The 16,378-nt window shown below is 44.7% G+C and overlaps 1 protein-coding gene across 1 annotated transcript in view; it reads right to left on the bottom strand.

Annotated features, from left to right (window-relative positions):
- The window catches only part of LOC126249181 (uncharacterized), a 511,658-nt gene that overhangs the window by 293,209 nt on the left and 202,071 nt on the right, over positions 1-16,378 (bottom strand). Inside the window, exon 3 of the mRNA XM_049950836.1 lies at positions 8,229-8,286. The gene's annotated coding sequence lies outside the window, so the exon portion shown is untranslated. The remainder of the gene's footprint in view (positions 1-8,228; positions 8,287-16,378) is intronic.

Below are 16,378 nucleotides of genomic sequence, written 5' to 3'. Positions count from 1 at the left end.
CTTCTGAAGTTCAAGGTCGATCGCTGCGCTTGGTGAATCCACTAGTATACGTTTTTCCTTCCGGGAATGCTCTCCGAACAGAAAATTCTCCTTTACTGTCTTGAGCTGAAACTAGGAAATACCCGAGAAATTTCTACTATTCTCCGACTAGTTCACCGCAGATGATGCTGTTGTATACAGAGAAGATACAACGCTATAAAATTGTAGCGAAATGAAGGAAGAGCTGCAGAGGGTTAACAGTTGGCGAGGGACTGACAATTGACCCTCAACGTAACCAAGTGTAACGTATTGCATATAAACAGGCAGAAAGACCCATTATTGTATGACTACACGATTACAGCGATCACTGGAACCAGTCACATCCATTAGATATCTAGGAATATGCGCATGGAGCGATTTAACGAGGAACAGCCAAATAAAACTAATCGCGGGTAAGGCAGATCGAGGAAAAATGAGCTGTTGGCGTCCCTCCGCGTCATTACTTAATCAAAATTCTTCGCATGACTTTGAGAGAATCATTTTACTAAGGTTTGAAGCTCCTCTTCACTTTTTCCGTGTTTGATATTTAAAATTTGGGTTGTTTTGAAAATCCGCCTTACGCAATCACTGTTGTTTCTTTTTATTCACAAAGACCTATGTGTCATCTTCTGTGGGTCAAATTTTATTTCTGAAAGTTAAGTTGCTAATGAAACTACGTTATTACAGCTGGGCCTTTGTGCCCTTTTTGTCGTTTTTGACGGCATGTCATATTTTCCGTCTTATTGCGTATTTCTGGTAGATATCTCTTTCTACTGCTATTGAGTACAATCTTTCCACACATTTATTTATATAATTTCGTACACAACTTTACTTCAGACGTATTTTCCACAAAAGAGACAAAAAATTATTTGAGCAGACACTTCTGTTTCCATAATCCCTGGTACCTCTCAATCACGCATTGTCAGTTTTCTGGAAAATGCGTGTGAAGTTATGAGCGAAATTTTATAAATAACAGCGTGGAAACAATGTACTCAATAGCAGAACAAAATTATATCCACTAGAGATACGCAACATAACTGAAAATATGACATGCTGTCAAAAACGACAAAAAGGAGCACAAAAATCCACCTATAATTACGCAGTTTCACTAGCGATGCAATTTTCAGAAATAAAATTTTATCCACAGAAGATGACACATTGGTGTCGAAGCTTGTCTGGGTGAATAAGAAAGAAAGAAATGAAATAGTGTATGTGTAACGTGGATTTTCAAAACAATCCCAATTTAAATCTAAATAATCTCCTAAAATTAAAAAAAAAATCTGATCCAACTAATGGTTGGGAATAAGAAAAGAACAGCATTTCCGTGATCTTTGTACCCTTTGTTATTATCAACAAAGTTAAAATCGTCATTAGACATTCTACAGGATTTTGTGCCACCAAAACAACAAATAATTTCCACATGATTCTCTAACGAACGTAAAATGTAAATTTCACAGTAAACTGTAAAAAGTAGTTTATGAACAGAAGTTTACTTTTAACTGATGAAAACATATGTTTCTCCGATTGACACCATCTACTACCAGTTTTTTTCTTCTCGATTTTTACTTCCTTCTTAACATTCTGCCGCACAACACTAGAAAAGCAGCTGCACTAACTAGGAGTGCCGAAATGCTGTCCACTCCGTAGTGCTACTAAACGGCAAATATTCTTTGTTTTAACAGTGACATGATGTACGGTAGTGTGCGCGTATCTCGTACAAGGCGCTTGCCATCTTGAGGGTACTCATCGACACCTCGCCTATTCGGCACGACCTCGTTAGGTGCTGACCGAATGCAACATGTCTGATGTCGCCGTAAGACGTTCAGTAGAGAGTTAATAGGAAGAGGATAGTACTTGTTCTGACTCCACTTTCTTTCTTTTTCTGGAAAGTCTAGTGTGAGTGAAACCTGTCGAGACTGAATGGGCTCTCCTGGGAACAAGTCTCGCTGCCGGTGACAACACCGTGGTGGTTGGAACAGGTTCAAAATAACTTAGCACGACGACGTCACGTGCACAGAAGTTGGGGGCCACCACTTTGAAGAACTGTTGTGAGCGTAGCAACTTTTTTGCAGCTAAAATAAAATTATTACAAAAATGTTTCATCATCCGGAAGCACCATGTACAGTGAGGTGACAAAAGTCATGGGATACCTTCTAATATTGAGTCGGACCTCCTTTTCTCTGGCGTAGTGCAGAAGCTCGACGTGGCATGGACCCGACAAGTCGCCGGAAGTCCCCTGTAGAAGTCCCCTGAGCCATGCTGCCTCTATAGCCGTCCATAATTGCGAAACTGTTACTGTTACTGGTGCAGGATTTTGTGCACGAACTGACATCTCGATCATGTCCAATATATGATTGATGGGATTCACGTCAGGCCTTCTCGGTGGTCAAATCATTCGCTCCAGCTATCAAGAATGTTCTTCAAACCAATCGCGAAGAACTGTGCCCTGTGCCATGGTGCACTGTAATCCATGATAATGCTATCGTTATTTGAGAACATGAAGTCCATGAATGGCTGCAAATGGTCTCCTGGTAGCCGGACGTAAACATTTCGAGTCAATGAAGGGCTCAGTTGGACCAGTCCATTCCGTGTCAACAGAGCCCACACCATTATGGAGCCACCACCAATTGCTTGCACAGTGCCTTGTTCACAACTCGTGACCATGGCTTGGTGAGGTCTGCGCCACATTCGAACCCTACCATCTGCTCTTACCAACTTATCTGACAAGGGCATCATTTTCCAGTCGTCTAGGATCCAACTGATAGGACCACGAGTCCACGAGAGGCGCTGTAGGCGACGCTGTGCTGTCAGCAAAGGCACTCGCGCCGGTCTTCTGTTGCCATTGCCCATTAACGCCAAATTCTTATGCACTGTTCTAACGAATATGTTTGTCGTACGTCCCACATTGATTTCTGCGGTTATTTCACGCAGTCTGTTGCTTGTCTGTTAGGACTGGCAACTATACGCAAGAGCCACTGCTCTTGGTCGTTAAGTCAATGCTGTCAGCCACTGCGTTGTCCACGGTGAGAGAGAATGCCTGAAATTTAGAGTTTTCGACACAGTCTTGACACAGAGGATCTCGGAATACTGACTTCCCTAATGATTTCCGAAATGGGATGTCCAACCACCATTCCGCATTCATAGTCTTAATTCCCGTCTTGTGGCCATAATCATGTCCGAAACCTTTTCTCATGAATCACCCGAGTACAAATGCCTGCTGAGCCAATGTACTGCCCTTTGTGTACGCGATACTACCGCCATCCGTATATGCGCATATCGCTATCCCTTGACTTTCGTCACCTCAGTGTACAATTTCACGTGCATCCACAGTAAGTGATGCCCTTCGGGAATGCAGCGGTGGACTAATGACCTATACCTGCTCACGTGCTCTAATGTCTCTGGCCTCGCCCTTAAAGATTTTATGCGAAAGGTATCAGGGATAAAATACAATAAGACAAAGGTTATTTGCAACTACTACAGCGACGTGACTGCATTTACAAGGAAAATAAGGATATTGGAAAGAAGTCGAATTAAATTTAGCTATTCTGAGGGGATTAGATTAGGAAATGAGACACTGAAAGTAGAAGACTTTTTCAACTTGTGCAGAAAAAAAAAGCACTTGATGGCCGAGGTAAGTACACTCCGTCCGAATAGGCCCCGGAAGGCCCAACGGTAACTACCGGCCGCTGTCATCCTTAGCCGATAGGCATAATTGAATGTGCATGTGGAGGGGCATGTGGTCAGAACAGTGCCCTCTCAGCCGTTGTCGGCTTTCGTGACCAGGGCCTCTACTTCTCATCCAAGCAGCTCCTCAGTTGGTTTCATAAAACTTGGTTCATTGAAATGGATAGAAGTAGAATCACAGGTTAGCATATGATTACGCGTTCCGATACACCGTTCACACTCCAAACCGATGCACGAATAGTGCGAGAGCAAACCGCACAGTCTCTGCACAGGCACTCGACACAGTCTCTAAAGACTCAATACATTTTTCAGTGCCACAAATGTATTTCTGAAACAGCTATACCATCAACTAAATTGGTGAAATATTTAGAACACTTGTTTTGTATGGAAATGGCGACCTAGCAACGACGGAGAGGCTTCGTCCCGCCGTAGCCCTCAGTGGTTCACAACCCCGCAACAGACTACAGCAGCAGTCCACTCACCCCGCCGCCGCCACACACCGAACCCGTGCGGTTCGGCCCACAATCGACCCCCCACCCCCCACCACCACCACCAGACGAGTGTAACCCCAAATGTTTGGTGTACGCGTACTTGGAGACAGTGTTTGCACAGTAATCGCCGACATAGTGTAACTGAGGCGGAATAAGGGGAACCAGCCCGCATTCGCCGAGGCAGATGGAAAACCGCCTTAAAAACCATCCACAGACTCGCCCGCACACCGGACCTCGACATGAATCCGCCGGGCGGATTCGTGTCGCTTTCCCGCCCGGAAAGCAGTGCGAAGGACCGCACGGCTAACCGGGCGGACTAGGTCACTTTATTGCTCATTGCGACTGCTTGTTTAAAAAATAAATAAAAAAAATAAAAAACGTGTACCTCTACATGCTCCCTCTCCATTATATTTATGAGAAGACTTGTAATGAGGATGAAGCTCTTTGCTATTGGCAAGGGACCAACACCGGAACAAACATTTCAATAGACTTTTATTTCATTACGTCTAATGATTTTTCACGAAAAGTTGTACAAAGCAGGCTACTGATAAAAATAATATTCTATATGACAATGGGAAACTGATGGGTGAGGGACTGAACTGGGCTTGTAACATTAGCTATCATGGCCTTGCTATGTTGGTACTGTATGTATGAAAACACAATGGGACTAAAGCAGCTTTATTTACCGAGGACAGGCAGCGTTACTGTATGGCGCAATGATGTTGGCATTCACTTGAGTGAAATCATCAAGAGGTAAAATAGTTCCCCATTCGCATCTTCGGGCGGCGACTACTCACAAGGGAACCTCCCCATCGCAACCCCCTCAGATTTAGTTATAATTTGGTACAGTGGACAGGCCTTGAAAAACTGAACACAGATCAATCGAGAAAACAGGAAGAAGTTGTGTGGAACTATGAAAAAAATAAGCAAAATATACAAACTGAGTAGTCCATGTGCAAGATAAGCAACATCAAGGACGATCTGAGTACAGGAGCGTCGTGGTCCCGTGGTTAGCGTGAGCAGCTGTGGAGCGAGAGGTCCTTGGTACAAGTCTTCCCTCATGTGAAAATTTTACTTACTTCATTTTTGCAAACTTATGATCTGCCCGTTAGTTCGTTGACGTCGCTGTTCACTGTAATAAGTTTAGTGTCTGTGTGTTGCGACCGCACCGCAAAACCGTGCGGTTAGTAGACGAAAGGACGTGCCTCTCCAATGAGAACCGAAAACATTTGATCGCAAGGTCATAGGTCAACCGATTCCTCCACAGGAAAACACGTCTGACATATTCTATACTACACTGGTGACGGCATGTGCGTCACATGACAGGAATATGTTGTCGACCCACCTAACTTGCACACTTGGCGAATGGGTAAAAAGATTCTTCTACCTTGCCCGATTTAGGTTTTCTTGTGGATGTGATAATCACTTCCAAGAAAGTAATGAAAACATAAGAGTGTGTCACATAAACTGCAACAAATGAATGCAACAGTTTCACAGTCGCACAGTTTTCCCTATGCTCTGTCAAAACATATGTTTTTAACGTTTTCAAATTTTTCCGTGTGTAGAGCGTCAAATCCTGCATATGTACAAGCAAATCTGAACATGTCCTGGAATTTTGAGAGCGAAGTTGATTATGTGTGAGTGCCTGAACTGTGATAATTGTCTGAAAATAAAACTTTAAACTTTTCACTCGAGGGAAGACTTGAACCAAGGACCTCTCGTTCCGCAGCTGCTCACGCTAACCACGGGACCACGGCGCTCTAGAGCTCAGATCACCCTTGATGTGGCCTATGTTCCCCATGGACTACTCAGTTTGTATATTTTGCTTATTTTTTCATAGTTCCACACAACTTCTTCCTGTTTTCTCGATTGATCTGTGTTCAGGTTTTCAAGGCCTATCCACTGTGCCAACTTATAACTAAATCTGAGGGGGGTGCGATGGGGAGGTTCCCTTGTCAGGAGGAAGTCACCAGAAAAAATAAAAAAAAATAGCTCTCCCCCTCACTGTCATTATATCTCTCTTCCTCATTGTCATTTTCATACATTCTGTCTCTCATTATCTTTTCATCCACTTCCACTTTCTCTTTATTCCTCCCCTCTTGGCACTGTCTCGTTTACCCTTGTGCTATCGCTTTCTGTCAATGTTATTTACTATTTAGATTTCGTCTCATATCGAATTTTACGTGTAGAGGTACGGTACCTTTGAACCTCTGTATTTTAGAAACTGATAAAGAAATCAAGAAAATTTTCAATGTTATTAGAGATGGGGCTTGTAGGAATACATTGTAAAAATTTCAGCCATTTGCTGTCTAAAGCCGACATCGAATACTCGGCTGGGTTTTTGGCCGCTGCTGGCGGCGAAAATACAGTAAATAATGCTTTTTTGGGTTTTCCGACGAACCGCCCATGAACCAATGGTGCCTCCATAATATCTATCAAGCTCACCGTACACCACACCAAACGCAAAAAGAAACAACCCATTTACTATATTTCCCTAAGCAGGACGAAGTGTGTAATATTCATACGTTGACCCTGTACCGTAGGATCGTTACAATGAGACGATTCTTCTTTTGGTTATACAAGTGGATTCGAACTCAAGGGCTATCCAAAACTCTTGACCCTATCTTTTTATCATCAACAGAACCCGAGGTATGAGCACCAAAAAAATCCCGTTTTTATACGGACTTTTTCGAACGTATTTGGTAAACAGGCTGTCGCATGCATACTGATTAAGAGGCGTGACCTTATGTTAAAAATTTAACACAATAAGACAAGTATTACAGTTAGAGCCTGCGTGTTTGTCTCAAGTCAGCGTAACTGAGTGCGCGCAAATACTCGCATTTTATTCATTCAGTATCTGAGAGCAAGAGCACTTAGCATCTTCCAACAAACTTTCAGCATAATTTCAAACATGTATAAAGCTTTTTCTCGCTGACGCCCCCCACAAAATGATGAAACCAAAAAATTGTATCGTTTACTACACTTTCGATATTCATGCAGTAATACTTCGTCATCAGGCATGAATTTTTAATATATTACTTCTTTCCTAGGAACTGTATTCCCAACACATTTTGCAGACAGTATTTACATGTATCACTGAATGTGCCTGTAAAATTAAATCATTGCACGACACACAGTTCATGAGATATGATGTCATAAACATCGACGTACGTGAAAAAAGTCGGGGAACACTTTCAATCATTTATTGCATAACAACTAAACTTTCTACAGATGTCATACATATTGCATTTTGAAGAGAAACTCAGAAAGCTTTTTTTAAAGACATTCGAAATGCAAACCATGAGTGACCCGGCAGACGTCAATACGGTAATCGAGTTCTTGTCATACCCGCCCCAGCATGGCATCGTCGACTGTGGCAGTCGCTTCCCGTATTCTCTCCCGGAGCTCTGCTACATCATCACGTGGTAGAGGCGGTACAGGTACCCACAGAAAAAAGTCACACGGAGTGAAATCTGATGATCGGGGAGGCCATTTCATGAAACAGCTCGCTCCGCACCTGAACTCGCCATGTTTGCGACTAGCGCTGACTATCGGCAAATTACCAATCTACGCTGTGGCGGTACACATGGAGGAAAACTTTCAGGATTTCTCTTCAAAATGACATATGTATGATATCTGTACAATGTTTGGTTCTTGTGCGATAAACAATTGAAAGTGTTTCCGGACTTTATGTACACCCTGTATTTCATCCACAGTTTCATAATAAGAGCACTCAGCGACTTAGAACAAAATTTAAGGGCAATTTCAAAAAATTTCTAAACTTTTTCTCGCTTGAATGCTTAACCTCAAAATATTTAACACCATTTGTAAAGTAATCAGACGTTTGAAGATGTTTTATACATGGGATTTCGATTCTTTAAATAATCGGGGTTTACTGATTTATTTGTAATTTGTGCGCATATTATCGCCTCGTAGCACGGTTCGTAATATAAATGGATGACATAGCGAAAGGACAATGAAAGTAGGGCGAGTTTTGAGAGTAGAGTGAGAGCTATTGAGTTTTAGCGACCTTACCTGATTTAGAAACTTTTGCTGGTGTTAACGATATTGACCAGCCGCTGTTGCAATTCGGCTGTAACAGAAGAGAACAACTGTTTCAATATATGGGCACCGAAAAAGTGAACACACAGAAAAAGTACCCAACTTTAACAGCAGATACGGCAGTCCTGTGGATGCCTTCAAGGAAAGAAAAAGGAGACTATCATCTTCCATATATTCTTTTTCGTGTATTAAGCACGGAGCCAGTGTGTGTCATTAACTTTGACACAGAAATAATTTGTGAACAAAGAACCTCTATCCTAGCCTTCTTTCTGTCATCGTCTGTTTCGCTGCCAGAATGGGCAATGCGCAACAATATAGAAAACAGTGATCCGTTGACAAAACATCCTACGGTTCTTCGTCAGTACAGGAGATAAGATATTAAAACTTTTATCGACTGTGGATGTGGAACACAGTGATTGTGATAAATCAACGTTTTCAGAAATGACTGCTACCAGCCGCCTTTCTCGATGATAGAACGTTTTAGAATTTTTATTTTCATATTTGTAATTATTCTACCATAAAGAAAGGCGACCGATTGTGGTCATTTCTGAAAACCTTCAAATAAGATATTGCTTTCAAATTCACTGAACATTACCCGCATCGCTCTTCTATTGCTAATTTTGGCGATAGACATTATTTGCTTTACACCACATTTATAGCAATGTCTTAAAGTAATAATAGAATCTTTTAAGTTAAAACAGAACTTGACCCTTTTATCCCGAAAATATGTCTGTTCCTTCGTTGCATTGTCCTACGGTGTTTGAAGAATGACTTATGACCTCAGAAGTTAAGTCGCATAGTGCTCAGAGCCATTTGTTTGAATAATGGATACACAGAAATACAAACCAATCGCTAATTTCCGTCTGTTGCAAATATCTTAACATATTCTAAGCCAAACACTTTGACGTTCCTGGAGGGAAAGACACTACTTTCGAAGAAGCGAACGAATACAGGGAAACACGGCTTGCTTTTTCCACGCACAATATCTTACTAATAGAAGATTCACGTGAACATTTAGAAAAATCGGTACACATGAACTGCCAAGAACTACGTAACAAAGATACAATACATGAAAGACAAAATTACAAAGTTTCTTTTTTTAATATGTTCGTCTGCATGGTTATCTTCCGCAGCAGCTGTTAAAATCAATTATTATTGCGTTTTTCGTCTCAAACTTACTGCAACTGATTGAAGAGTATTTTACACTAGACACGTTTCGCTTTTATTTACCAAAGAAAATTCTTTGTACACAAAAGCTAAACGCAGCTGGTGTGTAATTCTCTTTAATTAATTGTATTAAGCTTAAGACAGATTACAACATTGTGTTCAGCCTTACGGCAGGTTTTGTCATGGGGGAAGCCTCGTCAGAGAGGTACACCGCATGAGCGCCTAGGGAAGTGGTTCCAGTGGTGGTTTCCTGTTGCCTTCCACTGATGAAATGATAATGAAGACAACACAACACCCAGTCCCTGAGCGGCGAAAATCTCCGACCCAGCCGGGAATCGAACCCGGGGCCCATGGCGTGACAGACCGCCGCGCTGACCACTCAGCTATCGGGGCGGACTAAGACAGATTAAGCGATAATAATTGATCACTCTTTATAAATGTTGTGTGCGCCCATCCTTCGTCGCAGAGCACGCATCTAATTGGTAGTCCAAATTGCCCATACCCAAGCCAGCGCATCAGAAGTGACGGTAAGAAAAGCTGCTGCCATGCGATGTCGTTGTAGTCTTCGAGGTTCTGTGGCAGAAACGGTATTTTATTTTCAACATGGTTCTGCATATCGATACAAAACTGCAGAACGCGCAGTTTGTGCGGCTTCATTCTTAATCACTTACGTAGAATTTTCCACACGGTTGGCTGAGAGGTGTTCAGTGCTGCATCAATTGGTAGGAACATTTTGTGGAACTTCACAACATCACGTTCCTCACACGTTCCACTGTGTCTTCAGATACGCCCGGTCGCCCCGAATGTTTCGCATCGCACAACCAACCATTCTCCTCGAATTTCTTGTAGCACTTCACTATGCTGTTGTAAACTGGCGGCGTCTTGTGAAACTTGCCAAGGAAAGCTCTTCGCACAGTAACTATCGATTGATAAAGGGCAACTTCTAGCACACAAAATCCGTTCTCTGCCTCGTTCGCCGAAAACATCGGTCGATGGCGCTCTTGTCCAACGGTTTTCCAAACTGACTTTCCGGCACTTCGCTTAAAACACACACACACACACACACACACACACACACACACACACACAGAGAGAGAGAGAGAGAGAGAGAGAGAGAGAGAGAGAGAGAGAGAGAGAGAGTTTTACTTTCACAAGAGCGCATTATCTGTGACGTTATGTTTATCCATTTACCTACACCGATCTAGATACCCCCAAGGGAATTGACATTGTAACACAACAAAATACAATCATGTGGTGTATCCTCACTGATGCGCGACTGGCACGAAGAATTTTGAATAATGGAAGCTAATACGTTGTGCTGGACGGCGAATATTAAACAGAAATGGAAGTGTGATTCTTGAGTTTCTCCCGGCGTATTTGATAATCAAAATATCCACGGGTGTACTGCCGGTCTACAGTTTCCAACGGGCACAATATTTCGGCGATCATACATGTCGCCATCATCAGGTGAACTGACGGACTGAGCTCCTGTGAACGTGCCGGCACGGAGATCCGTACACTATGGCTGCTCAGGGGGAACTGGGTTCGGTCGCCGCGGCGGCCGATTTAAATACCCTCCGCCCGCGGCGCTCACTCCGCCGTTCGCGCCCCGCGCCACGGTCGCGCGGTGGAACAGATTGCGACGGCGTCTGAGATGACGTCGGTGTGATGGCTCTGTCCGCCGTGGTCGTCACAACTATACATTTGCTCGATTTACTCTTGATTAACCCAATCGCTGGTTCCCAAGCCTTGCTAAGATTATAGCCACAGTCACGGTTTATGAGGTCGTCATTGGTGCGAATTTCGATGGCCTCTCTAACAACGCTGTCCCAGTATCTCGACGTCTGTACCAGAATCCTCGTGAGTTCATACTCCATAGCGTGATTTTCCGACAAACAATGTTCAGCGACCGCCGACTTGCTCGGATACATCAGTCGAGTGTGCCTCTGGTGTTCACGGCATCGATCCTCGACGGTACGCATCGTCTGACCAATATACGACTTGCCACATTGACACGGAATCTGGTACACGCCGGCCTTCCTCAAACCGAGGTCATCTTTGGCGCTCCCCACCAGTGCACGAGTTTTATTCGGAGGGCAAAACACAGTTCCGAAATGCGGGCGATTTTCCCCGAGAGTGCGCCTGTATATGGGATAAACGCAGTGCCTACCTCCTCCCTCGTGATTTCATCCATCTCCACAGGTTGTGCTGTAGTGGGTGGGCGGAGAGCACGTTGAATCTGCCACTCTGAGTACCCATTTTCTCGAAATACAGTTCTCAGATGTTCCAATTCCTGGGGTAGACTCTCTGCGTCAGAGATAGTGCGCGCCCTATGTACTAGAGTTTTAAGCACCCCATTCCTCTGTGAAGGGTGGTGGCAGCTGTCTGCGTGCAAATACAGATCAGTGTGCGTTGTCTCCCGATACACCCTATGGCCTAGGGTGCCGTCAGGCCTTCTCTTGACCAAGACGTCAAGGAAAGGTAGTTTAAAAAAATGGCTCTGAGCACTATGGGACTCAACTGCTGAGGTCATTAGTCCCCTAGAACTTAGAACTAGTTAAACCTAACTAACCTAAGGACATCACAAACATCCATGCCCGAGGCAGGATTCGAACCTGCGACCGTAGCGGTCTTGCGGTTCCAGACTGCAGCGCCTTTAACCGCACGGCCACTTCGGCCGGCTAAAGGTAGTTTACCCTCCGTTTCAGTCTCCATAGTGAATTTGATGTTGGGGTGTATGGAGTTTAGATGTGTAAGGAAGTCAAGGAGTTTATCCATACCATGTGGCCAGATGACGAACGTGTCGTCCACGTAACGGAAAAAGCAAGTAGGTTTCCATTCGGATGACGACAGGGCTTCCTCCTCGAAGTTCTCCATGTACAAATTCGCTACCACCGGTGAGAGTGGGCTACCCATGCCGACTCCCTCCGTTTGTTCGTAGTATTCTCCATTAAAAAGAAAATACGTGGAAGTCAAGACATGCCTAAAAAGTTCAGTGGTCTTCTCGTCAAACTTCTGACTAATCAATTCTAGTGACTCTCGCAGGGGTACCCTCGTGAACAAGGAAATGACGTCAAAACTCACCATGATATCTGACTCACCCAACGTGAAGCTATCAAGGCGTTTAACAAAATCCACGGAATTACGGATGTGATGAGGGCATTTACCCACATAAGGACTTAATATTCCCGTCAGGTATTTGGCCAACAAATATGTAGGTGCCCTGATGTTGCTGACAATGGGGCGTAATGGTACCCCCTCTTTGTGAACCTTCGGGAGTCCATATAGTCTAGGCGGTACCGGACCTTGGGGTAACAATTTCTTAGCGTCACCCTCCGGTAAATCTGCGTCCTTGAGAAGCGACCTCGTCTTGTTGTCCACCTTCTTTGTAGGGTCAACGCTGATCTTCCGGTAGGAATCGTCATTTAGCAGGCTGTGCATCTTATCAGTGCAGTCCTTATGGGAGACAACAACTGTAGCATTGCCTTTGTCAGCCGGTAAGACAACAATTTCAGAGCGCTCCCTCAGATCATGAATGGCCGCCCTCTCTTTACTAGTGATATTTGACTTCATCGGCTTGGATTTCGTCAACGCACGACAAGTTTCACGACTTATTTCCTCAGCTGATTCAGGCGGAAGTCGAGCTGCAACCTGTTCAACAGCACTAACAATTTCTGCGACCGGAGTGAACTTGGGGGTGGGAGCGAAGTTGAGACCTTTCTGCAAAATCGAGACCGCATCATCACTTAACACCATGCCACTCAAACTGATGGCAGTCTTGCCCGGAACCTGCAGAGATGGTTTGTCAAGGAGACGTGAGAACTTAGCTGTTTGACGTCCCGTTGCCTTCTTATGGGCGGAATCAGCCGCAACCCAGGTGACACCATCAATCCAATCCCAGGAAAAAGAAGTGAAATTACTAGCCAGTTGCAAATGTAGTTTGAGTAATTCCTGTGAGATAAACTCAAGGCTCCGGCGGGTGAATTGCACTCTCTCACGTACCAATGCGATGCTGGCTCGTTTCTTGATTCTCTTAGCTGCTGCATAATCGATGTGATGCATAACCTTAGCAAAATTTGGAACAACATTCTCGGAACGACATCTCTTTAAAAAGGCAAGAGTACTTAGCAAACGACATCTACGGTGGCGCAACTTTTCAAATTTCTTCATGCTGCGGTACATCTCCTCCCCGTAAAGATGTATGATGTGACTCTTGAGTTTCTCACGGCGTATTTGATAATCAAAATATCCACGGGTGTACTGCCGGTCTACAGTGTCCAACGGGCACAATATTTCGGCGATCATACATGTCGTCATCATCAGGTGAACTGACGGACTGAGCTCCTGTGAACGTGCCGGCACGGAGATCCGTACACTATGGAGATGGATGAAATCACGAGGGAGGAGGTAGGCACTGCGTTTATCACATATACAGGCGCACTCTCGGGGAAAATCGCCCGCATTTTGAAGAAACACCGGGTAGGAACTGTGTTTTGCCCTCCGTGCACTGGTGGGGAGCGCCAAAGATGACCTCGGTTTGAGGAAGGCCGGCGTGTACCAGATTCCGTGTCAATGTGGCAAGTCGTATATTGGTCAGACGATGCGTACCGTCGAGGATCGATGCCGTGAACACCAGAGGCACACTCGACTGATGTATCCGAGCAAGTCGGCGGTCGCTGAACATTGTCTGTCGGAAAATCACGCTATGGAGTATGAACGCACGAGGATTCTGGTACAGACGTCGAGATACTGGGACAGCGTTGTTAGAGAGGCCATCGAAATTCGCACCAATGACGACCTCATAAACCGTGACTGTGGCTATAATCTTAGCAAGGCTTGGGAACCAGCGATTGGGTTAATCAAGAGTAAATCGAGCAAATGTATAGTTGTGACGACCACGGCGGACAGAGCCATCACACCGACGTCATCTCAGACGCCGTCGCAATCTGTTCCACCGCGCGACCGTGGCGCGGGGCGCGGACGGCGGAGTGAGCGCGCCGCGGGCGGAGGGTATTTAAATCGGCCGCCGCCGCGACCGAACCCAGTTCCCCCTGAGCAGCCATAGTGTACGGATCTCCGTGCCGGCACGTTCACAGGAGCTCAGTCCGTCAGTTCACCTGATGATGGCGACATGTATGATCGCCAAAATATTGTGCCCGTTGGACACTGTAGACCGGCAATACACCCGTGGATATTTTGATTAGAAATGGAAGTGATGTCGGGAGTGCCCCAAGGCAGCGCAACAGGGCTTCGAGTGTTCTACATCTACATCTACATTTATACTCCGCAAGCAACCCAACGGTGTGTGGCGGAGGGCACTTTGCGTGCCACTGTCATTACCTTCCTTTCCTGTTCCAGTCGCGTATGGTTCGCGGGAAGAACAACTGTCTGAAAGCCTCCGTGCGCGCTCTAATCTCTCTAATTTTACATTCGTGATCTCCTCGGGAGGTATAAGTAGGGGGAAGCAATATATTCGATACCTCATCCAGAAACGCACCCTCTCGAAACCTGGCGAGCAAGCTACACCGCGATGCAGAGCGCCTCTCTTGCAGAGTCTGCCACTTGAGTTTGTTAAACATCTCCGTAACGCTATCACGGTTACCAAATAACCCTGTGACGAAACGCGCCGCTCTTCTTTGGATCTTCTCTATCTTCTCCGTCAACCCGATCTGGTACGGATCCCACACTGATGAGCAATACTCAAGTATAGGTCGAACGAGTGTTTTGTAAGCCACCTCCTTTGTTGATGGACTACATTTTCTAAGGACTCTCCCAATGAATCTCAACCTGGTACCCGCCTTACCAACAATTAATTTTATATGATCGTTCCACTTCAAATCGTTCCGCACGCATACTCCCAGATATTTTACAGAAGTAACTGCTACCAGTGTTTGTTCCGCTATCATATAATCATACAATAAAGGATCCTTCTTTTATGTATTCGCAATACATTACATTTGTCTATGTTAAGGGTCAGTTGCCACTCCCTGCACCAAGTGCCTATCCGCTGCAGATCTTCCTGCATTTCGCTACAATTTTCTAATGCTGCAACTTCTCTGTATACTACAGCATCATCCGCGAAAAGCCGCATGGGACTTCCGACACTATCTACTAGGTCATTTATATATATTGTGAAAAGCAATGGTCCCATAACACTCCCCTGTGGCACGCCATAGGTTACTTTAACGTCTGTAGACGTCTCTCCATTGATAACAACATGCAGTGTTCTGTTTGCTAAAAACTCTTCAATCCAGCCACACAGCTGGTCTGATATTCCGTAGGCTCTTACTTTATCAGGCGACAGTGCGGAACTGTATCGAACGCCTTCCGGAAGTCAAGAAAAATAGCATCTACCTGGAATCCTGTATCTAATATTTTCTGGGTCTCATGAACAAATAAAGCGAGTTGGGTCTCACACGATCGCTGTTTCCGGAATCCATGTTGATTCCTACATAGTAGATTCTGGGTTTCCAAAAACGACATGATACTCGAGCAAAAAACATGTTCTAAAATTCTACAACAGATCGACGTCAGAGATATAGGTCTATAGTTTTGCACATCTGCTCGACGACCCTTCTTGAAGACTGGGACTACCAGTACTCTTTTCCAATCATTTGGAACCTTCCGTTCCTCTAGAGACTTGCGGTACACGGCTGTTAGAAGGGGGGCAAGTTCTTTTGCGTACTCTGTGTAGAATCGAATTGGTATCCCGTCAGGTCCAGTGGACTTTCCTCGGTTGAGTGATTCCAGTTGCTTTTCTATTCCCTGGACACTTATTTCGATGTCAGCCATTTTTTCGTTTGTGCGAGGATTTAGAGAAGGAACTGCAGTGCGGTCTTCCTCTGTGAAACAGCTTTGGAAAAAGGTGTTTAGTATTTCAGCTTTACGCGTGTCATCCTCTGTTTCAATGCCATCATCATCCCGGAGTATCTGGATATGCTGTTTCGAGCCACTTA

Source organism: Schistocerca nitens, chromosome 3 (assembly GCF_023898315.1).
Source record: "Schistocerca nitens isolate TAMUIC-IGC-003100 chromosome 3, iqSchNite1.1, whole genome shotgun sequence".
Lineage (NCBI taxonomy): Eukaryota > Metazoa > Arthropoda > Insecta > Orthoptera > Acrididae > Schistocerca > Schistocerca nitens.
The sequence above is the reverse complement of the archived record's forward strand: the minus strand, read 5'-3'. Positions and strand labels throughout refer to the sequence as shown.